This window comes from Dermacentor silvarum, chromosome 6 (assembly GCF_013339745.2).
Source record: "Dermacentor silvarum isolate Dsil-2018 chromosome 6, BIME_Dsil_1.4, whole genome shotgun sequence".
Classification (NCBI taxonomy): domain Eukaryota; kingdom Metazoa; phylum Arthropoda; class Arachnida; order Ixodida; family Ixodidae; genus Dermacentor; species Dermacentor silvarum.
In genome coordinates, this window is record NC_051159.1 from 163,877,770 (window position 1) to 163,901,055 (window position 23,286).

Sequence of the window (23,286 nt, forward strand, 5' to 3'; positions counted from 1 at the left end):
GGGGAGCGATGGTAAAACCACTGAGCACAGGGCCGAGGCGGGTACATAATTAGGCGTTCGGTGCATACAAGCCTGCAAACGATACAAACTTTCGTTCTACCAAGGGCTAGAGAGCTCGCACGGTTTCGGTAACTCGAAGCATGCGCCTTGGGCGGGAGGGAATGGAAGGAGGTCTTCATCCCGGAAGGGCGTATACGGCCTTCTTTAACGTTCCTGCTATAATATATTCTGATGGCAGCACCTGCACGTGCCTCTTGCTACTCTTACGACGCTGGCAAAGGTAAACACTGGAGTGCGATACCCGACCACACCCATCAATGCCACAGCGAGACTCGAGGTTCTTTTCTTCCGCATTTGTCGGAACCACGAAGGCGGTGTGATAGCCGAGCGTGTTTATTCCGGTTGACTCAACAGAGCTTCCGAGTTCCCGCCATCATCGCGATCATTCAGCTGAGTTGCGAACTTTGATTGTGCAAGAAGAAGAGTATCTGTCTTTAGCGCTCGCCTGCATTCTATCCAGCTGCCTCGTCAGACACATCTATACGGAGGAGGGTTCGAAAGAATGAGAAGACTGAAGCCGAACCAAAATATAACAAAACCGGATAAAGCGACTTATCCCTTCAATTGAAAACGAGAAACATACAAACAAACTGACCGGTACTTATGTAAAATGACTCGCTCCCAACGAACTGGACATTGGGTATTTCCAACTCAATGCTTGTGCGAGTATTCGAAGTTTTGAACACGAATCTGTTAGTATGTAGTAATTGATTCCCGTTCCAAGATGCGATAATGGAATATCGAACATATTGGAATTTAAGTTATGGCTGAAAAATGCGGTGAATCTGAAAATTTGATAACTTCAGGTAAAAAGGTACTCAAATATAAAGCCACAAGTAGACAAACAATGTCCGCTTTCGTGACAACTCGGCCAGACATACTCCTCCAGTCCTGCAATCTCCGCTGCGATTGATTCTTCTTCAGCACCTATTCAAACGCTGCGGGCAAGTGGTGTTTCATGAGAGCGTATATTGTGACCAAAGTCAACGGACGAGATTGTATGGTTGTCGTCCGGTGTTTGCCTTGTCAGGGACAAGGCAAACAACAACAACAACAACAACAACAACAACAACAACAACAACAACAACAACAACAACAACAACAACAACAACAACAACAACAACAACAACAACAACAACAACAACAACAACAACAACAACAACAACAACAACAACAACAACAACAACAACAACAACAATGCCAGCCTTACGTATAGTCGTGCAACCAAGCTAGGGGAAAGTGATAATTGTCTGGCCCACCCCCCACCCCACATGTCGAGGGTGCATTCTGTTTATTATTGTTCGTCAGTGACTTAAGGTTGCATTTTATGATATTTTTTTGTATTCTCCTATTCTTTGTAATTGGATGGCAGGACGTCGCCGTCGCGCCGCGACTATCGCTATAGGAACGGCCACTCGGCTCAACGGATGATAAGAAATGAATAGAAACACACGAGAAGCATTCTTGCATGATACCGCCCTTGAGTACGCACACACACACACACACACGAAGAAAACCTATTTAGTTGCTTCTTCTGTTGCGACACATGGAGTTTGTTGAGCAAGGTTTAAAAAAAAGCTCTACACAAATAATTTCTAAAGAAACAAAGACAGCGATAGTGAACGCAATGCACCTTTGTTTACGCACCGGAAACGGAGATATGCACCTACTTTTACAAGAGTAGGTGACAGCTTGCTTTTTGATCTTATTTATAATTTTTAGCATATGAGCATCGCATCGCTTTATGAGTTACGTTTTGCGAGACTTATTATCTATCTTACCTAACTATTCTTTTGCATGTTTCTGTGTTCACATGTTTCACTGCAATAGAAGGCAATACACTACAATACAATCTTATTCATTTGGATACATACATACTCAAGCACAATGAGTTGTGTGACAAAAAGCAGCTGGTGGAGTTAGTGCAAACAGTTCAAGTTTATACGCAGAAAATAAGATAATAATAAATAAAATAAAAACGTTGTGCACTATACGTAGCGCAAGCATACAGAATACATACAGCGCATACAGAGAGAATTATATGCAACGAGAAAAAGACCGCAAATTTTGTCATCTCAGAAAATCTTTCGGGCAATTTATGCAAGAACTATAGTTAACGCACACCAGTTTTATAATATAGTAACGCACACCATGATTTATAAATTAAACACCAAAGATAAAGCGGGAATTTTTATCGAAGATGATACATCATGGCCGCCATGGTGCTTGTCGTTTAAGAAGTCTATTTAGAAGTTTTTTAGAGCCCTCTACAAGGAAAATATAAAAGGAAAAGGGGAAACTTAGCAAACAGCAGATCAAACACAATTGCGTGCTGATGCAGGCCAACTTTTTTCATGCATATGAAAAGTAGATTTAACCGTCATAGCTATCTTTAGGCGAACAATTTATATTGTGTGGAAACAGTAGGGCGGTAACTAGAGCAAGGAATAAACGAGTAAAAGCAAGTGTAAATAAACAAACAACAGACGCGTGCCTGCCGCGTCATGCGTCTTACGCAGTTAATGCTGAAATTTCTTGCATAAACTAGTTTGTAGTGTTGATGTTTGACCCTTTTGCTCAGCAAAAACGCTGTCAAGGACGCGCGCGTTCTCCCAGCGCCAAATCAATTTTCTACGCACGCAAGCACAGAAGCCGGCACGCGCGCACTCGTGGCAGACGGACACCGCCCGCTGTTACCTCCTTTCCTTCGTGTCTGTGGAAAAAGAAGACAGGCGAAAGTAATCAAGCAACCGTAGGTACGAAGCAAACCAACCGAGTCGTCGGTAATAACACATCGAATCGGAATATTTTTCAGTTGCCAAAGGTTTGGGAAGGGGGGGGGGGGGGGGAGGAGTGTGCGGCGGTCTGTTGCCTGCATACGCCGCCGATAGTGGGCAACGCTGCCAATGTAGGACAGGGCCGCCATTGGCGGATTCTGAGCTAAACAAACTTCGGCGTTCGATAGCGACTGCCCAAATAAGAACGGCAGACGTGACATAATTCTTTTTCTTTTCTTTCAAATGCGTAAGCATCTTTCATTGTGTTTACATCGATTTACTTGCAGGAACTTCCCTTAGCACTCGCGGACTCTTGTATATAACTGTCGTAACGGCAGCTGACAGTAATAAACATCACCTTGTCGTCATGGGAACTATAAAAGAACCGTTTTCGAGTGATTAAAGAAACGGTCACTTAAAAAAAGCTATGCAAATCCAACGCACATGTTTGAATTTCTGGGAAGCGAAACTTTTGTGAAGATAAGGATACCTCAATGCTGTAAAACTGAATGCGATGCCTACAATTGTCATTATTGTCAACTATGAAACATGTAATACACGCCGTATTTATATTTATTCACCGTACAGGTCACAACTTTAATGTGACGACATATTTATGTTTATGCGCTATACACCATTCACAATCCAAGCTGAAATGCAAACAGCAGTTAATGCGAACGCACACTGCGGGACGCCGACGCGGCGAACGAGAACTGCGCGTCCAGAATTTTTGTTAAGGCGAAGCTTACTTAGCGGACGCTCCCGGTCTTTCCTGACTGTGGATGCTGTGCCACTGTCTTGCCAAATTGGCGCGTGCATCACGTCGCGTACGTAGCGTGTGTGCGCGCGCCAACTTTCACTACGTCATGGATGCAAGATTAAAGCTGGAAAAAATAATTGTTGACCTCACCCGTGTCATTGGCGTCGTGCTTCTCGCGGCAAGCATCCACTCTCGCCGTTAAGGAACCCCAGGTGGTCTAAACTAATCCAGAGTCCCCCCACTACGGCGAACCTCATAATCGTATCTTGATTTTGGCGCGTAAAACTCCACAATCTTTTTTTTTTCTTCTGCCCTCGCCATTCTCCCCTCTACAAACATCACTGCGTCTACGCCCCACTGTGCGCATTCACATGAACTGTTCTTTGCATTTCAGATTATATTGTAAATTGTGTAGCACACAAAGATATTCATTACGTCACATTAATGTTGTTACCGGTAAGCTGAAACAATATCATGAGTTTACATGATGCACAAATGGCAATAACGACAAATGTACGCACTGCGTTTAGGTTCGCAGCCTTTAAGTGCCCACTTCACGAAAGCTTCACTTGACAGTGAGTCCAACGCGTGCGTTGAAGCCAGAGACAGGATATAAAAACGTGAAATAAATAAGTATAATGCCTGAAGTAATTGCAAGCAGATACTTCAGGCGCACGCATGGCCGTTTTCTTTTCTTGGCAAGCAAATCTTACTGCGCCATAATAATGATTAGCTATCGCCCACAATCATTGGTTCGTACTATTTGGGAAACTGTACATTCTTTTTTTTGACGTAGTGTGTGATCAGCAGACGATTTATGGGTTAATATAAGAGAGTGTCATCAGAGACAGAGAGAGATGACGTTGTGGCATGTGCGTTTTTTTATACGTTTTTACTGCCCCCTTGTGGATTTTGTGTTTCACCGCTCAGGTTAAGTGAACGAATAAGGTTTAATAACACAGCTGTAAAAAAAAAAAAAAAAAAAAAAAAAAAAAAACACACACACACACACACACACACACACAAAGACTAGACACGGACAAAGTACAATGATCTGATTGGATGTTTTCATTGTCAGAGGCTGCCACTGATAGAATATTTGCAGCGAAGAACCTACTGGTATTTAAATAAAACAAAAACAAACCTACTAGAGTCCTCAATTTAAAGGGAAATTACAACAAATCATGTCTCAGGAAGTCGCGAACTCGCATTTCGTTCTAAGATGCACACGCAAGGCAATCGGAAACGATGGCCACGCTGTTCTTCCGCTGAGTGACTCGCCGTCTGAGACGTTGCACTGATTTGTCGCGATGGCGAAACGTCTATGCGACGTCACACATCCACCGTTGCGCCGGAGGCGCTATCGACAATGCAGTGGCTGGTCTCATCGTTCACTGAACCTTGACACTGCGCGAAGGTATAGTAAGAGCGTCACGCGCTAGCGTCAGACACGTGGGTTGCTTTCTCGGCTGAATGGCCACGAAATCTAGGCTGCTTGTGGAGAGGGGTACAGAGGAACTGAATTGCAACGAGTTTGCCTGCAGCCAGTCAAAGGATAAGCGCAGAGCAAGGTTGTTTCGCGTAGACAAGGCGAGCTTGACAAACAAGTCCGCTGCACAGCGTAAACACTGCAGAAAAAATGTGTCCGCCTGTTTCGCTCCTATGACCGACTTCACCAGCGTTATCAGCGGAGAATAAAAATTTTCGCTCGCGTCTATTGTATTAGTTCATGCCCTCCGTGTCACCATTGCCACTCTGTTTGCTTACCGCTCTTGTCGTGCTTTGCACTTTTTTGTTAAGAGTCCTCGGCTGTAGAGAAAGGTAGCTTCAGACAACCTATATACATTTCTACAAATAAATCACCTCGCTCTATCTCACTAAGCTCGCGGTGATGACCGCCAACCCCCATTGCAATATCGTAAAATAAAACGTCTTCTAATGCGGTTACCACTATAGCTGATCAAATCTTGAAATTTTGTTTACGAGCACAAGGACAACAGATTTTATATTTTAGCAAAGATTACCACGTGTCAGTCTTGCCCATATAATGGCTTCTCGTTGCAGCAGCTCCAAGGACGCACTCGCTACTAAGCAGCAATGGTTGACCTGACAAATGAGGGGGACCATTTAATGTAGCCACTAGTTTGCCAAAAGACGTGTGCTTAGTGCAACAGTCTAGCTCTAAGTCACATACAAGAAGGCGTCAAAACGTGCTTTCTCCTGAGTTGTTAATGAATTGACGGTTTACTTTTATTTGCTTTTATTTCAAGCTGACTTTGATGTCCAGTGATTCAAGCCGAAGGATGGTCAGTGATGGGACAATTATTTGAGCAATTGTTAAGAAGGAAAGATGGCGGTATTGTTAAGTAATGAGAACCGGCGAAGAACTGGCAGGAGACGAGTGTAAACTGAATGCGGTGGTGAAAGTGACAAGCTCAGCGAAATACAATGTAATGTGATAGCGCAAAGAAATTTTATCAATCAAGAAGCAACAGGTGAAAAAGCATAGGGTGATGCTAAGCCCTTCGGAGAGTTAGGGGTCATGGAGAAGTATACATCACATATGTGACAGAAGCAGATCATTTTCATTAGGCTGCTCCATATTAGTCCGCTCAGCAGCTAACATGCTGACTTGTTAAGAAGGTCGTTCGGCAAACATAGAACGTGCTGTTATAAATCTCCGAATCGTCACCGTGACTTACAGAGCGCAACAATGGTCAAATCGAAATTGACCACTTCCGAAAATTTTTCTTCGATACAGGCATACATGAATGACGGCTCAGAACTTCCATTTAACGCATGGAAAATACTAGAAGGAATTATACGAGCAGCTATCCTCCTGGCAGCGACCAAGAAAGCACGCACCTTGAGAAGAGGAAGAGTGGCCGGTTCTTTTTCAAGGCTGCCGCGCGACGTGCGCCTTATTCCACCGGAGGCTATATTTAGTATCCGCCAAATTTCTCAGCCTCATCAACAGCATCGAAGGAGTAGTGAGTGAGCCCTGTTTACGCGCAAGAACCGGCCTCCACCTCCGTCTGCCCACGGTTTATGTCGAGGCGCACTCTCCTTCAGGATCCGAGTGCTTTCCGCCTTGAGGGGCCACGCCGGACCGGCACGACGCTTCTTTGCTTCGTGCGTGAGCAGAGAAAGTGAGCGGAGGGCTGATGGCTGCAGCTGCTGTAGAGACGGAACGCGAGCAGAAAGGGGAAAGGTAACCTCTTCTCCCCAGACAGCGCTCGTTGCCAAACGGATCTAGCCTCGGTCCGATACGAGGTTGATAGCCAACCCTCGACAAAGGTTCGGCAATTGCGAAAAAAATAGCGTGGCTTCGGCTAGTGACAGCACGTGCAGATACGGTTCACCCCCCCCCCCCCCTCCCCCATACGCCTCTCACTCTCTTCGCACCATTCTGATTGTTTTGCGACCACGCTGTGTGGCCACACTCTAGATGAGATACAACGTTGAAGTAGAGACAGACACTCGAAGTGCCACTCTATCGAACATTGTTTCTCGCGCATTGAAGGTGAAATCCAGGACGCCGGTCTAGTCGGAATCCGCTTGGACAAATCAGGCAAGCGCACCTCTGCGACCGGAACTGGTGCAAGAAAGGAAGACTCGCTGGATTGCTGACGTCACCGTGGGGAGTCCAAATACAGTGGCTGCCGTCGCAGAGCTAAGCAGTTGACACCGGCTGCTACGACCCACAGTTCAAGTTTCACCTGATCGGCCGTTTACATCTGAAGGTTCGTGTAGCGGATTGATATTATTTGGATCACAACTTATAGCTTTGCTTGTTTTTCATGTTGCCTGTCTATTTGGCAAACTTCACATATGCCTATCCAATGCCCATGCTATGCCTATGCATGCCTATGCCTATGCATATGCCTATGCTTGCCTATGCTACCGCGAACTGGCTTCTCCAAATCCTGATGAGTAAAAAGAAGTAAGTCCGGCAGTGGATCGTTGCAGACTTTGAAAAATAATAAGTGTGATACGATGCAATACTCTGTCTACTTCGAAGATGTTTGCGTACAAAATATTTTGGTGAAACCGCTAGAATGTTCCCTTTCGCGTCCCCTTCGGGAATCGCTTTACGCTGCATGGAACGGACTACGCACATAACTCACGCAGTACTTACATTGTAGAAATAAGAATAATTGAAGTGACAATATTACAGCCATCAAATTTTACATGCCCAGGACCAAGAAACTCTAATGATTTTGCACAATCTCTTCAAAGTACTGGTCCCAGCAATACAGCTTAACATGGAACAACGCAACGGGATAGGCAATGACAATAACTGCCCATGAAACGTCAGTAATCAAAGTGCGAAGTGTCCTGTTGCAGGCATGTAACAGTGCTTTTCAAGCTTAAACCGTGGGGTGCGTACACCTGCTGTCGGCTGTTGTGCAGTAGCTGATGTCATTTTTATTCACCGTCAGACGGAAGTACAGACCTGTCCCAGTGAAGTTGAATCACAGAACTATACTTTTTTTATGTGTGGCATGAGGAGACTCTTGCTGCGTTGGCACGTCTGTTTCTCATCAGTGCTTTAATTTAGTGTCATACATGACACAGCTCCGAAGCTGCATTCGTTCGTGTTTTTTCTGACGGCTCTGCAAGTTGGCGAAATGTTTCTGGTAAAGGCAAGCTGTAGAGCCTTCTAAATATGAGCTGAGTGCAGTTTGATCCACTTTGCAGTTTACCTTTAATTGCGGCCTCCGTTTCATTCGCATGCAATTCGCAACATCATTAAAGCAGTTGCAAAGACTCAAACGTCAACTGGCGTCTGCTTAGGCGGCTCTGTAATCACGACATCAGGGTGGGTGTCGAGCATTCTCTGCAGAATACCTGAGCTAATCACAAGCGCTAGTTTTCCCCAACAATGACGTCACGATGGCGACATAGGCTCGACAGTGCCCATACGTCGCATGGTTGGCTTCTTCTGGGAAATATCCACATTCGAAGTTTAAAAGTACAAATGAACATAGTGTGGTTTAATTAAGAAACAAAAGCTGATATTGAATTATCGTTTGCAGAGGAAGCCCTGCCTAGGTTTTGCAAACAGCCCAGCATGTTCCGTTGAATTAGGCTTTGAATTTGCACATTTGTCTTGGTACGGTACCTTGAGAATGCTATTCAAAAAAGAATACTCAGGGCAGTGTACTCACAGCATGCATTTAGTTGTTTTGTAGAGTCAGGAGGAATCAGATACTTTATTTCAACTACAATTCTGATATCGTTTTCATTACTAAATATGGACATGAATCATTTGAAGACAGGTTGACAATTGCTTCCAAACAGGCAGTACCACCACCTGCAATGAGGGCCGAACAAGACAGCGAAAACGAAGAAAGAGTAACATAAAACAACCGAATTACATTCTAAGGACACAGATCCCGAATCACAGTATTAACAAGTAAGAGTACGTGGACATGACGGCAGCTAATAGCAACTGTGAATGCTATTGGATAAATTTACAGTATATTTATATAGAAACATGCGCATGCGTATATATTTGTCGACTCGCACATGGGTATAATCACCAACGATTATGGAGACAGCACATGATCACTTAACTAAAAAGCTTCATAATAAATGAGTATGCAAGCGAACGAAAAGGGGAACCAAGGGGCTCAGTTTTTGGTATGAATAACCATGTGAAGCGCACATACAATGAAGTTAAGAAAATTATAGGGAAAGTTAGCTGCGGTTTTAATTGAAACGTAGACATGATAAAGAAAAGCGAACGGAAAATGTAAGGAAAGAGAACTTGCCGCCGGTGGAAGCTGAACCCGCATGCGTGCGATGCTCTGGTTGGGAGTGGCTCTTGCTACCACTCCCAGTGAAAGACCTAGTGCACGTACACAGATACCGAAGAAAGTGTACGGGAAGACACCGGCCACCGTCGCTCAATTAGTAGAGCATCGCACTCGTAATCCGGAAGATGCGGTTTGGCTCCCATCGTAAGCAAGTTGTATTTTCGTCTACTTTCATTTCCATTTTTTGATAGACTTCCACACTTCAATTACCACCACAGGTGACACGTTGCCTTTATTGGCCACGTATGTTGGCTTCGCATGGTTGCGACGAGCAAGCAACAATAATTAGAGAGGGAATAACAGATTAGTTCATTACCGAAGCGCAAGTCATAAGTAGTTCACATAGAGATGTAAGATATCAAAGATTAAAAACAAACTTACCAGCAAAAACATGCAAGTACGGTTGCTCAGCTTCTAGCACGCCAAATAATTTGAAAGAAGGAGCACGTAACGTAAGTGAGAAAGAAGAAAGGAACAGGCATCATGCAAAAAGAACAAGAAAAAAGCATAAGTCTTAAAAGTGATGTCAAGTTTCTGCCAAGTATGCCAAGTAAAAAACAAAATAAAGTACCCAATCTAATTTAAACGATTGTACAAGAAAAGAAGCGATTAGTGCTCGTACTAATCTTACTTTCCCATCATTATTTATTATTGGTCGAGCCGTGCGTGATCTCTCTTGCTTTTCACTCAAGCTGTTGAACACATGCCAACACGCCATTCAGTTAAGAAACGCATTTCCTAATCTGACTATAGACAGCTTCACGCATCATAGTAATGCTTTCGTGGACGTTGTCTATTGAGTCGGATCTAACGGCTGCTTCTGCAGTATCATTTGCGCAACATTCCAATGTGCACATTGGACAGCATAGCGGGCATATGCAGAACAAATTTTAAACGCTGTCATGTTCGGTATTTCCCTGCCTTGACACACAGGAAGTTCATCGATGAAGCATGTCTGCAGGCATGCTCAAGCATGCTTACTCCGAAGCAGCCACTGACAATTTTCTCATATAGAGATCAAGAGCCCGCAGTACGTGCAGGTGATAAAATCCACTAAGTAATATTGGACAAGACCAGGAGACAAGATTGCTTTCCAAGCTTTCCTCTGAGGGCACTCGAGGCATGCCATCATGAACAGATAGCTTGATATTCTTTGGCGTTACATGCGCTTCGCGAAACAATGAAAGAATTACCGGTACGCGATAGAGAACTTTTTGTATTTTGTGAACACATTACCTAATCGTTTTGACGCTGGACCCTCAGACGAACCCAACGCAATAAGCACTTTCGAAATATTTTGCACGTGGCTGGCGACAGCACTTTGAGGGTCACAGCACTTACTCGGAGAACAATGAATGGGACCATCGAGATTACAGTTTTTTTTGTGCATTCTCAGTAGAACGATTTCGGCATTCAATTTCATTTCATCGTGATCATTATCAGCCTATATTCATCTCCACTGCAGGATGAAGGCCTCTTTCTGCGATCTCCAATTACCCCTGTCTTACGCTAGCTGATTCCATCTTGCGCCTGTAAGTTTCTTTCATTTATTTCTCCTGAAACACCCGAAGGCATTACACAAGGAGAAGCTTGACTAAATGTTGTCACTGCTAACAAAAACCTATTAAAAACGAAAGAAGCAAAAAAAAAATAGGAGAAAAAAACACGTGATCAGGTATTAACAACAATGGTAAGAAAACATTAGTATGGGCAAAGCTAACAAGGTTTAAACATACTGGTTAGCTTTCAAAACACAGGTACATGAGATCATCGAACGTTCAACATGAAAACGTGATTAAAGTATACAATGATTAATCTAAGACAAAAGAGAACACAAGTAAATTATGTAAAGCAGTAGTTTAGTTCATGCCTAAGTTAATTTCGATCACTGGATGTGACGAAGTTATCAGGGAGGGAATTTCATAAGACTATTGAGTGTGGAAAGAATGAATTTGTGATGTGTAATGTTCGACTAGGGATGCGCATTAGGGGTAGGCTATGGCTTGGGCTAGTGGAAGGCGGTTTTAACAAAGCGTGCCTTGAAAGCGGATGATAGTAGCAGAACTGAAGGAGGCGTACACGGAGATATGAGACGAAGTGATGCAAGTGATGGAAGGTCGAGCGTGCCCGATAGTTGTGTAACGCTAGATTGCTTTGAGTAGTCAGATGCGATGGCTCTGAATCGCTTCAAAGTGGGAGGTGAAGTACACTTCAGATAAGTGCCAGACAGATGACACCCATTCGAGTTTAGTTAGGATGTACGTGAGCTAAGGAAGTTTCTTCATCTCTGCAGATGCTTTCCGAAGGTTACGTTGCAAGTACGTGAGCGTGCGTGAAGCTTCTAAGCGGTTAATTCGGATGTGCTTTACTTGTGATAGTGAAGGGGTCATGTGAGCACCAAGATACTTATATGAAGGCGTGTGCTCAACGGGGACTGAGTAAAGGTGGTAGGTAGGGTGTGTTACGATGAGTAAGCGGGGAAACGTCTTGATTACACATTTGTTAAAGTTTACCGACATGAACGCACCCCACTGTGATTTCTGTGTTTAGATGGAAGCTCTTTAAGTAAATTTCCCTTTTATTAGGAGCGAGTGGGTGGTAGACTGAATCGAAAAAATCGATGCAGTGCACCGAAGCACAGATTAGCATGGGCGTGCTGTGCGCATTGGGAAATTCTACGTAGGAGTAAATAGGTGTGGCTGTATCGAAATGCAGTTGGTGGCGAGCGATGCGCACACCGAGCGACAAAAACGTAACGTCGGCATAAATCGTTGAGTCGGACTCCGGACCAAGCGCAAAGGTGATTCAGGCTTGCGCTTCACGAAATATATTCGAACAAACAAAAAATAGAAAAGAAGAAAGTGAAGAGTTTGATGCGTTGCTCTTGTAGCTACAACCGGGTTTATTATTTATACGCAGGGCAGAAAAGCAATTGCCGATTTCAGTGAGTTCATTTTTTTCTAGCAATCTACTAGTGGCCATTCAGCAACGGTGCACTGCACAAAAGGTGTATCAAACAAAACTGCAATTTCACCTACAAACTTTCCAGCGTAGTCTGTGAACAAGAAAGGTGCTTATGTAGTAGAAAAACGTGCCACAGGAATAGAGCCAGACCAAGAACGTCTCATTTCATGCCATCAGTCAGGTTCCGCAACGTCCTTGCCAAGTGGAGCCACTTACGAAGGCTTACACAATGCCCACCTGTCTTCGGAATAAAAACCGATTCGAATACGGGAGGGATGTTTCTCCCGTCCTCGTACACTACGTTCGGCTGCTGGTATTTCTCCCCTTCGATTATGAACTGTACCGCCCACGCACGTAGATGCCACGCCACTCTTTCGCTACTGTTGCAACCTATAGGCGCAAACAACGGGGCATTCCGTGATTTCCGCCACCCTCTGTGCTCTTCCAGCCTGCGCAGGTGCAGAGGCAGCTTTCGTTGATTGCGGCGGGCACGGACAAGGTCAGTGGCGCCGCCAGGCCTATGAGCGGCGGGTTTTTTCCTCGCGCCAGCACGCGTCGCTCACAAAGAACTCTAGCGTGTTGAGCTAAGTACAAAAAAAAAAAAATGTAAGCAGAGCCTGTGTTTCAATACTCACGGTAGATGGCTGAATAGACAGCCGTATCTCGCCAAAAGAGAGCGACGGACAACCCTGCACTTTCTTTTTGTAGCGATAGAGAAACAATGGAAAATTCGGGAGATACACTTAGGACTGCCTGCGTGTGGGAATGCGATAGCGTTATGCCGTTTGTAGACCTCAGGACGCCATGAACGCACTCATTTGAAACAATCACGACGTGGCGCCACCTAAGTGATCCTTTTCACCCATTGCTTTCTCACCCCATTGGATGCGCCGTCACGTGTACAATGACGCACGCACTAGGCACATTTGTAGCCAGCCAGAACCGTGGAACCGACGCGCCGTCGGGGAAGCGTGCCAGTCTCTTCACCCTGGAGGCCCAATTTCGATTCCCACCCGGACTGAAATTTATGAAATTTTCTTTTCATAGCCATTAAATTACTTTGTTTACAGGAACCTCCCTGAGAAACTTGATGTCAATCCTAGCACTTTCTGGCCTGTTTTTACTGTGGCCGAAAAGGAGTCAAATGCCTTCTGGGCACCAGAACACGCAGAACACCATTAAAATTGTCGCGAAAATACTGCTAAAAGTTCTGCAAAAAGTACACAACTACCGCGACAGTGGTATAAAAGAGTAGACTCGAGACTTCTACTTCATTAAAGAAGTAGAAGACCTGACTGACGCAATTCACGGGTGATTAGAGATCGCTGGGATTGGCTTTCGTTGCGTAGTGGACGCAAAAAAAAGGAAAAAAAAAACATTATTGTGATGATGATGATGACAGCATATGCGCGAAAGTTATTTGCTGTATAGTACTGATGATGAGAACGGTATAACGTGGTTATCAACTAGCGGTGACATCCGAAGGGCTGACTAAATAATGACAGCGCAGCATAAGGTGATAGGCCCTACTGCAACTAATCGAATACGCGGCTTTTACTAAGAAAAAAAAAACGAATATTATGAGGAGTGTCGAGCAAAAAATAGAAGCAACAAAATGACATGTACCTTGTGGGACGTCCACGTTAAAACTTCGAATTTCACGATATTCACGTTAATCCCCCATCAGGAACTATCGCACCGGAATATACGGCAAGGGGCGCGCCGGCACTGTTTTGGACCGGTGACAGCCACGGCTTTCACAATGGCGTGAAACGCCTGCTTTTACCGCTTTGGTCCTTAGTCCTATGGGCTACGCAGCTGTAACGAGCGCAATATCTCTCCGACGAGCGTGCCTGATTCGATGCGCACGCACGTGGAGGAGGCGCCTAGTTTCCTTCCCATTTGCGGCTATTGTGGGCAAGTTTCCTTGATGGGCACCCGGCGTGGTTCTCCAAAGCAGTGCGCGCGAGTTTTCCTCATGCGAAGCAGCTCTCACGAGAGACTATACCTGACCGTGCGCGAGAAACTTGCGTTGCTTTGATTACCGGCCATGTTTCGCTAGCGGACGGCAACTAACTGCAGCACCATGCAGTCCAGCAATTGGACGAACGGGTTTACGTCGCCGTCCGCGTTCAAAGCTCTGCAGCACGTGCTCGTTGCTCCCTCAGCTTCCGCGAGGTCTCCGCACTTGCTTCCGTGCCGGCGCCGCTTTTCGCACGCGCTGCACGCCTCAGGCGCATGCGCGTGCGTCCACGGGTGCCTCGTCTCGCTTGGCCACAGCCATCGCGCTCCGCCAGGTCTCGCGCCGCCCCCAAGTAAGTGGAGCTTGACGAGCGAACGACTTGAAACAGTGGTAATGCGTGTAGTCAAATCATACGAACGCTCGCGGGTGTTGAGTGATAATAACGTTAATCCCAGCCAGTGCGATTTCGGCGTTACGGGGGAACTGCCTTTGTTGTTCTGTCGCACTGCGCCATTCACAGGCTTACACGTATACGTTTTCGAGATGCAGAGCGAGAAACGCGCTTGCTTACTACGCGGTATTCTCTAGGCGCATTGATGAAACGCGTGGGTTTCGTGAGTGAAACCGTAACAGCACCTCAATACGAAGGCGTATGTTGGCCAAACAAAGCGTCACCATCGCTGCGAAGCAGGGACCACAGCGCGAAGACCAGAAGAAGGTGACAAGACACCTTGTTGTTGTCCATGGTCTCAAAAATTGTGTAGCGTGTGTTCCTTTTCTCTTTGCATTGCTCTTTTGTTTTTGTGAGTAAGCTTTGTATGACGAATTATGGAATATCCACTTTTAAATAGAGCGGCTTTGCTTCACCTACTGCGAAACCCGCAAGACCAGCGTTGCCTGAACGTCATGTTAGCGCCGCATGTTTGCAGCATGCAGCTCACAGTTCTCCGCAAGTAATGTTGTAAACTCGGCTTCTCAGCAATTTTGCACACAGTTGGTCGCGTACTCATGACAAGAGCACGGGTTCCATCCTTCTGGCGGCCGCAAGTGGCCATTTGTATTCCTGGGAACTAAATGGTTCACTATCTTCATAATTGCGTCAATATTCACCGTAATCTTGTCTCCTTCCTTGTACAAAAGTAACTTCGTTTTTGTTGCCGCGCACTGCTCTCCTCATGCCGATGGTTTCAGTTAAATATTCTTGCACGATGGGGTGCGCTTACTTACCCGACCTGTCATACTTACTGGCCCATCACATTCGAGCCCTCGATTTCCCTGTTGGGATATCATTCGTTCGTGTTTGTTTAACGGATGCGGCGGCGTAGCTTGTGACCATGTCGTCGAGGCAAAGCAAACTCGGTTCCCGTTGAACACAAAAGGCCGAATTCATGTGCGGTGTTGCAGGCAGCCAGGAGTAGCGTTGTTAAAAACGCTGCGGCGTTTGCATAAATAAAAAGAGTAAAATAAAGCGCTAGAAATGCACCATCGCCGCATTCAGAGATCTATCACTTTGAGTCCTGGCGGCCTTGTGAAATTCCGGAAGCGCAGAAACGAGAACGGTGGATCTATTTCCGCATGCGTGACCGCATTCAAAGTATCGGTTGCGCATGCAACACTGCGGCCCCGCAAGCTTCGGGTCGAGGCCGAGTTCGTTTTCCGGCCCCGAAGAGGAAGCCCAGCGTTCCTATGGCCTGTACTGTTTGGGCTCGTCTCTACTCTTTGCACAGATGCCTGTCATTGTTAGGTCTCCTACAAATCCATCATCCACTACTTGCACGCTGTTGTGACAGGGCAAATGCCGGTGTTGTGGCCTTTCAGTGAGTTAAAGGAAATAACTTTAGGAATATATGATCGCAACCAGCTGTAATTAAAATTTAACTGGTGTCTTGCAGAAGAGAGAACGGGAAGGCGGTGTGTTGTAGCCGACTGTGAAAATTTTCAACGAGGGACCGATACTTCTAATTTGAGCGTAAAAAGCATGCAATCGTCGCTCAACATACCAAGTAATGTGTAAAAGGCTTCCAGTTATGGGCTGAAGTGTTGAATAATACGCCTATTTATAAAACAATTCAATGACATCAATCAAACCAAACATGTTCACTGAGAATTCACTGATTTAGATCTATAGTAGGATTGTTCGAATGAAATTTCCGAGCCGAATCGAATGGAATAATAATATTCGAGAAAAAAAAAGACTTTCGAATATCAAATACTTTGTCTTTTCTAAACAGCGTGAAGTACGAAGTCAGCGTGGAGCTCGTTCGGTGATAAAATGAGGTGGTGGTGGTGATGTTGCTAAAGGTGGGGTTACCCTGGCGTTATAAGCTCGGCAAATGAGGTTTTATTAGGGCACATTATTTGACATACGTATGTAACCCCCTTCGCAAGTGGACATATGGACATCTGAAGAGCTTGTTAATTAGTAATAACAGCTTTGAGTTATTTGGGGTACCATAACAATCCTTTTGGAAATTTTGTGTGTTTCCGTTGTTTAAGAGGCATATGATCCACTGTTTTCTGTGCACTTGGTACATGGTTTCATGCCTCGCTTCACATTAGGTGTACTGTTTTCCACAATTTTTTATTTCTTTCACTGTATTACTCACTCCTCAGAACTGCTAGGCCCAACACGTGAGCCCGCGTTGGGCCTAGCAGTTCCACTGAAATAATAAATAAATAAATTGCAATAAAGAAGCAAGGGAACATCACTTGACCATATGCACGCAAAGTGTTGGGTTCGTTTAAAGAGAAAACTTGATACTATAGCCCCCAACATTGTTTAAACGAATTACAAGCATAGTGAGACTGATCAAATACTAAATCGGAACAACAAATTACAATAAAGCTGCCTAAAAAGCGAAGCATGCTTAATTAGTGACTGGAAATTACTGATTTGAAGTTATTTGCCTCGTACGGTCGACTCTGGAACTTGTGTCTCTGCGCAGCCCCCGTAGCTCTCCTACAGCGGAATCATTCGGAATGGTCCTTCCTTTCACTGTTCACTCTCTCTCAAGGCACCACTATTCGAAAGAAATAGTTATTCGGCAATTTGAAATCGTCAATTCGCGAATAGAATATATTATATGCGTACGCGAAATTTCAAATATTCGCACGTCACTAATTTAGAGCAATTTCTTTGACCGTAATTGTCACACCAGTGCCATTTTCAGGAGTTTTTTTCTAAGACGAAGCTTTCCAGGGGCAAACTCTCCCGAACTTTGCTGGCTCTGGCTGCTGCTGCTGTTGCTGTCTTCGCGAATAGCTCACACACAGGACATCAGTCATATAACGAATCAGCTTATATGTAGTCCCATCTGTGCTACTATTACAAATATGCCAGTGGCCGGCGGTGTTCCCTGCGTCATTACGTTATGATGCAACGACGGTACCTAAATATCCTTAGTGCAACAACTATGGGTCACAAGTATGCTATTAAATCGAAGCAGTCTATGCCTTTTTTCTAGTTGTTTCGCGCGTCTGCTGGGGGAGCTTCTTGCCGAGTAAAGTGGGCCGATCCCGGAAATAGTGCAGCAGTAAACTGGGCTGATGCCGGGGATCGCGAAAAAAAAAAGTGTACCGATGCCTGAGACAGTGTAATAGGCAGTCGCGTGGATCACGTGGGTCGCGTGCTGTGGGCTTCCGCGTCTTGCTGATTTGCCGAGCAGGCATGTAGTCGCCATGCTGCAAAAAGACGTTTCGGAAGATGAACAATTTTATAGCATTTAATTTTCGAGTCACGAAAGCATCGCTTCGCATAGAGTACTTTTTTTTTCTATCCTTGCTATAACTAGCACTGTAAACTACATTTCAGCGACAAAACGCGTTGCAGGGATTTACCTGGTCACACGTGCAAACCTTGTCGCGCAGGTGTTGCAGGGCGTCACATGTGCGGTGATCTGGACGAGCGTCCCCGGAAACCCCAACAGTCGACGCAGTTGCGTCCGGAAATGCTCAATTCTGGTTTGAAACCCGTTGAGGTAAGCATGCAAGGAAAAATTATATTATCTTAGCAAGGATCACTTACAACATTATTATTATAATGTTATAATGTTATTATAATGTTATTGTTACTTTGTAAGAAGTACATTCGTCGAATTTTTTTTTTGCGTCTTCAAAGCAAATGGCACATTGAGACACAGAGCCAGGTTCTGGTTGCGTGGAGTGAACCTGTGGCTTTAATTGTCGAAAACATTTTGTGCATCAACGACTTATTGATTTCCTTCTGGTAGGCAGCCCATTGGCACAGCTTTTCGCTTGGTTCAGTCAAATTACGCTGTACAACAATCATACAGGCGCTATTGAGAGACGCACAGTCTAGCCACCGCATTGCGTCTAAACCGTATGACATGAAACATATTGTTTAGGGAGTTGATAGCTAAATATAGTAAACGTCAGGGTAGTTTGTCTGCAAATAGAAGAACATCGAATATTACAATTTCCTTGGAAAGTATTTCGTGAGCATGAACATGTTTTAAAAAATACGGGAATGGAAATACGAAAAAAAAAAATGTGCCATGCTGCCGGTTGTCACTTTGGCTGCTCTACACGCACAAAAAAAAAGTTCGGGAAGAAAAAATGCTCAGGAAAGAACAACCCTCCGGTAATCAATGTACAGGCAAAACAGCAGAGCATACACATGGGTCTCGGCATCATCGGCATTAATAAACATCGACAAGAACGACTGATGTGCTTTGATAACGTTGGAAATGTCGGCAAACGGCCTCACCGACCTGCGACGAGCCTCTAATATGGAATCCTTACTGTAATAACATTTATCTGAATAAGAAAAAAAATGACTGCGTAGAGGCGACGTCATCGCTACTGCCAACAGGCGTCTTGAGCCATAGCCTTTCGTTGAGCCGCCAGGGGCTCTATTGGCCCTGCCAACAGTTGAATAAAGCCATGGAGGCGCCAGACTTGGGGTGAGAGAAAACGCGCAATGTGGAATAAAAGCAATACCAGGCGTCCAGGCCCGCGTATGACCTTCTATCGTTGGCTTTTGTCGTCGTGTCCTTGCGCCTTTACAGCTTGGAGGTCGCCATCCAGGCGACCACGGACGCGTTGAATAGAGAGAAAGAGAGGTGAAGGAGCGACTTTGTGGTGCCGCCGGTGCAGGCAACATATGATGGCGATTACGATGATGATTATAATGAGGAGGAGGAGGAGGTCCTAAGAAGCATGGCACATGCCAAATGTGGGAGTAAAGCCCAGAATTGGAAGGCGTGAGCCCAGCGAAATTGAGGTGTGCTTAATCTAAACTACATAGAGCGAAAAGTGAAAAAAAAAAAGCGTGAAATTCAAAAGAATAGAGGGCCAGAGATAAAGGTAGAGGGCAAGATTCAAGAAGTAACATTTTCATCGCAGTGTAAACATCCCTGTGACTTTGCACAAGCGTGGAGGCATCAAAACAAAGCAAAAAAAAAGAACACACACACACACACACACACACACACACACACACACACACACACACACACACACACACACACACACACACACACACACACACACACACACACACACACACACACACACACACACACACACACACACGACAAGAAGAATAACATGTACAGCAAAATACCAATTGTTGCGGTTTCGTCGGACAATGAGCACAAAAGCCAGAGCCCGTATTAGAAAAAAAAAGATTTTACGCTACAATTGTTCGTAAGAGAAAAGTTAAACAAACCGTTATGATGGACATACTAGCGAAAGCGGCCGGCCAACGGCAAACTTTACTTACGAATGAAACACTTTGAGCATGCGGCACCTGGTCGCTGCTGTGGTAGTGGTGGTGATCCATAGCTATGACACGTTGGCCCTGACTAACTCGTTCTAATCTCGTGCGGCGAAACATTCGTGATCTTCATCTGCGCCCGACTATGGTGGCAGTGAAGCTGCTAATAGCGAGAACTGGTCGAGTAGGAATATGTTCACGATCTGTCAACGCAACAACTAGACAAATGCGAAGAAGAAGAGGCGATCACAGGCGCTCTCATAAATTGAAGCGTTAATGCAAACACATGGCCAATTCAGAGTCCTTTATGCCATACCCACTTTCGGATTCCGTAGTATGAATTTAGGTTTTGTTTTTACAGCTTCGGTGCAATCCGAGTTATACATATTAGCCATGCGTTTACATTAAAGCTTCAGTTAACAAACAGCGCCTGTGATCGTCTTTTCTTTTTCGTCTTTGTCTAGTTGTTGCGCTAACAGATCATAAGCTACAAATCCTGCTTTATATAGTGCTATAGACATCAAAGTAGAGTAGGATGTTGGTCCAACTGCTAAAAGAGACGGGCTCAGAACAACATTTGGGACATTATGCTTTCGCAGGTGTCAAGGTAGCACCGATCGATGCTCGCAATGCCGCGAGAAATGTCTTTGTGGATAGCCTTTCCGCTGCTGTTAGCAGTGGCAGCTGCCGAGGAACCGCGGGATCGGCCACTGGGTGGCGCTGAAAGGCTGGCACGAGGACTGCAGAAGAAAGTCCACTGCGCGGGTCTTTCGGCCTTCGAGTGCGTGCAGGTGAGGAGCTTGATCGCAACACAGCTGCACTTCTAAATATCGCTCTTTTTTTGCGTTCAGTCAGCGTTCACAGAAGTGCCTTGCTCATGGCCGTGTATACGGGTGGACTTCTCAGCCTAGTTCCTGAATGCTTACGTAGGCTATACGTGTGTGCATACGTATGGTTAAGTGTACTATGTGCTCAATTTCTTTCTTTATCCCGATTGTCTGTGCTACCCACCGGAGTAATATATCGTTGCTTCGGGCGGCCATATGTAACCAATTATCTGTAGGTGATATTATTGATAGAGGCAGTAAGGCTCAGCCATGAATCGAAACGCAAGCTCTTCAACCAGGCCCCAAGGCCTTCCCTTGAAGCCGAAATAAAGTGTACCTTGTAATGGGGACTATCAGGCTTCAAGGAATCGCAAACCGACAGAGACAAAGTAGAATACTGCTGAGGTATAAAACTCGAAACTGCAAAGTGTAATAAAGAATTTAGGGAGTGCTAAACGCACTTAAGCCCAAAAGTTCAGCGTTTCTGACGGAATCCCACCGGCGTTATACAAGTTGGCTAACGCGGAAGAGGAAGTGCGCCTTCTATAGTTTGGATTTACGTGTTCAAATCTGACGTGAGAGTACGTACGTTCACAGCATGGTGTTACGCCTGGCTGACTCATGAGCGCTGACGTCAGGACTGACTTATGAGTGCTATGGCATTTTAAGGACAGGAAGCGCTGTCACGATAAGCTTGCCGTTGCTTGACTAGAATAGATTTCTATTTCGCAAAAAAAAGCAGTTTTGTCGACGCGAGAAAATCCTGACCATTGCCGCAACCTGTTGACAAAAGAAATGCGCGAATATGAATTGTCTCGCAATAACAAACCCATAATCTTACCTAAGTGTCGCTCGTAAGTGACTATCACAAGCGGTGATCATCCACATTCAAGCCAATAGCAATCACGAGTGGCGGTGGCTAGAACGCCGGCGAATGAGAAAACGCTCCTACGCATGAGATTTGTGAATGCCGACCCTTGGTTTCGCTCTGGTGCTGTGCAGTATCGGTGGTTAGTCGGATAATACAAAACATTGACTCTTTCGCCGCAGTGTCTATCTCCCAGCAGCATGGCTCACCTACCTAACGGGAACGACACAAATGAAGCCGCCGGTGACCGGAAGCGCGAGCGAATGAGCGTTCTCCTGTTGGAGCGACTGTCGGACATGCGCCAGCCGTGCCACGCTGGACGGTGTGGCTCGTACGAGCAATGCCGAGCCGCCCTGCAACTGGCTTCACCTGGCCGGCTGGCGCGCCTAGAGGACATTTTGCGACGCGTCAAGGCCGTCTACGTGCCCACCAGCAGACGCAAGGTGTGCTACTTCACTTCTCGACCCTGCGGAACTGCGCGTGCCATTTTTGTAGCGATGCTCGAGGCAAGGGCGCGTTTGTTGATTATGAAAAGACATGCCGCGGAGTGTTGTCCTGATGCAAGCATTCCAGGGAAATCGACGAAGTAGCGAGGGCTGTTTGTTATTCCGAAGGTTGCTCTCGTGGTAACTCTCGTGGTTGTCATTGTGGTTTTCACGAGTGTACATATTTACATAAGAACATTAGTGGCTCTAAATGAAGCATTGGTGTTCCCAAGACGGCTGGTTGATAAAGTCGTGAGGTAGCTTTGCCATGCAATTCTCGCTACCTGCTCGGAGTACTTGCAAAAATAGAGAAACAGTCATCGTTTTTAATATACAAGAAAAAATGCGACGACAGGAACAGCTGGATATTGCTCAAAAATTGGTCTCTTGCAATTTCTGTTTTCGAAAGGTTCTTTTTAGAAGGAGGCAAGTTCGGTGACAACACTTTTTAAATTCCCACAGTGCTTCACCGCCGAGGACGTACTCAACAGCTTAGCGCCATACGAGAAGAACGAGGAGACGTACGTCGAAAAAGTAGCTACTTCAGTCATCACTCATCTTTCACAGGGTAAGCATACCTTGTCTTGGAAAACTGCGCCTTGCGCACGTGCACAAATATCGTGTTTTGCATTGCAGCCTCATGTAAAGTGTATTGCTTTTTTCATTAGATTCAATAAAGGAAACTATAGCCTGCGTAATTTGTCCTTTCAACTCCTTTTAAATCGTATACGCCGATGCGCCTGCAAGCGCGAGCATCGGTTGGCTGCATTTTACTTGTGAATTCTTCCAACTCTTTGGCATCGAAAGGTCGGGAACGACTATAGATAGCTTCGTTGTTCTATGATAGTCAAAGAAATTTAGCAGCAGAAAAAAAAATAAAAGAAATGAAGCAGGCGGAATAAAAATAGCTTTCCATACGCAACGTCGAATGCTGCTCGACGACCTCCCAGGTCATGGACACGTGCACTTTGTCGCAGCAGCATTTGTAAACACTCCGGCACGCCCTCTCGGGGCTTGTCCCCA

At 45.4% G+C, this 23,286-nt stretch overlaps 1 protein-coding gene across 1 annotated transcript in view; it reads right to left on the bottom strand.

Moving 5' to 3' along the window:
* The window catches only part of LOC125946439 (uncharacterized), a 283,769-nt gene that overhangs the window by 153,136 nt on the left and 107,347 nt on the right, over positions 1 to 23,286 (bottom strand). The gene's annotated exons all lie outside the window — the stretch shown is intronic.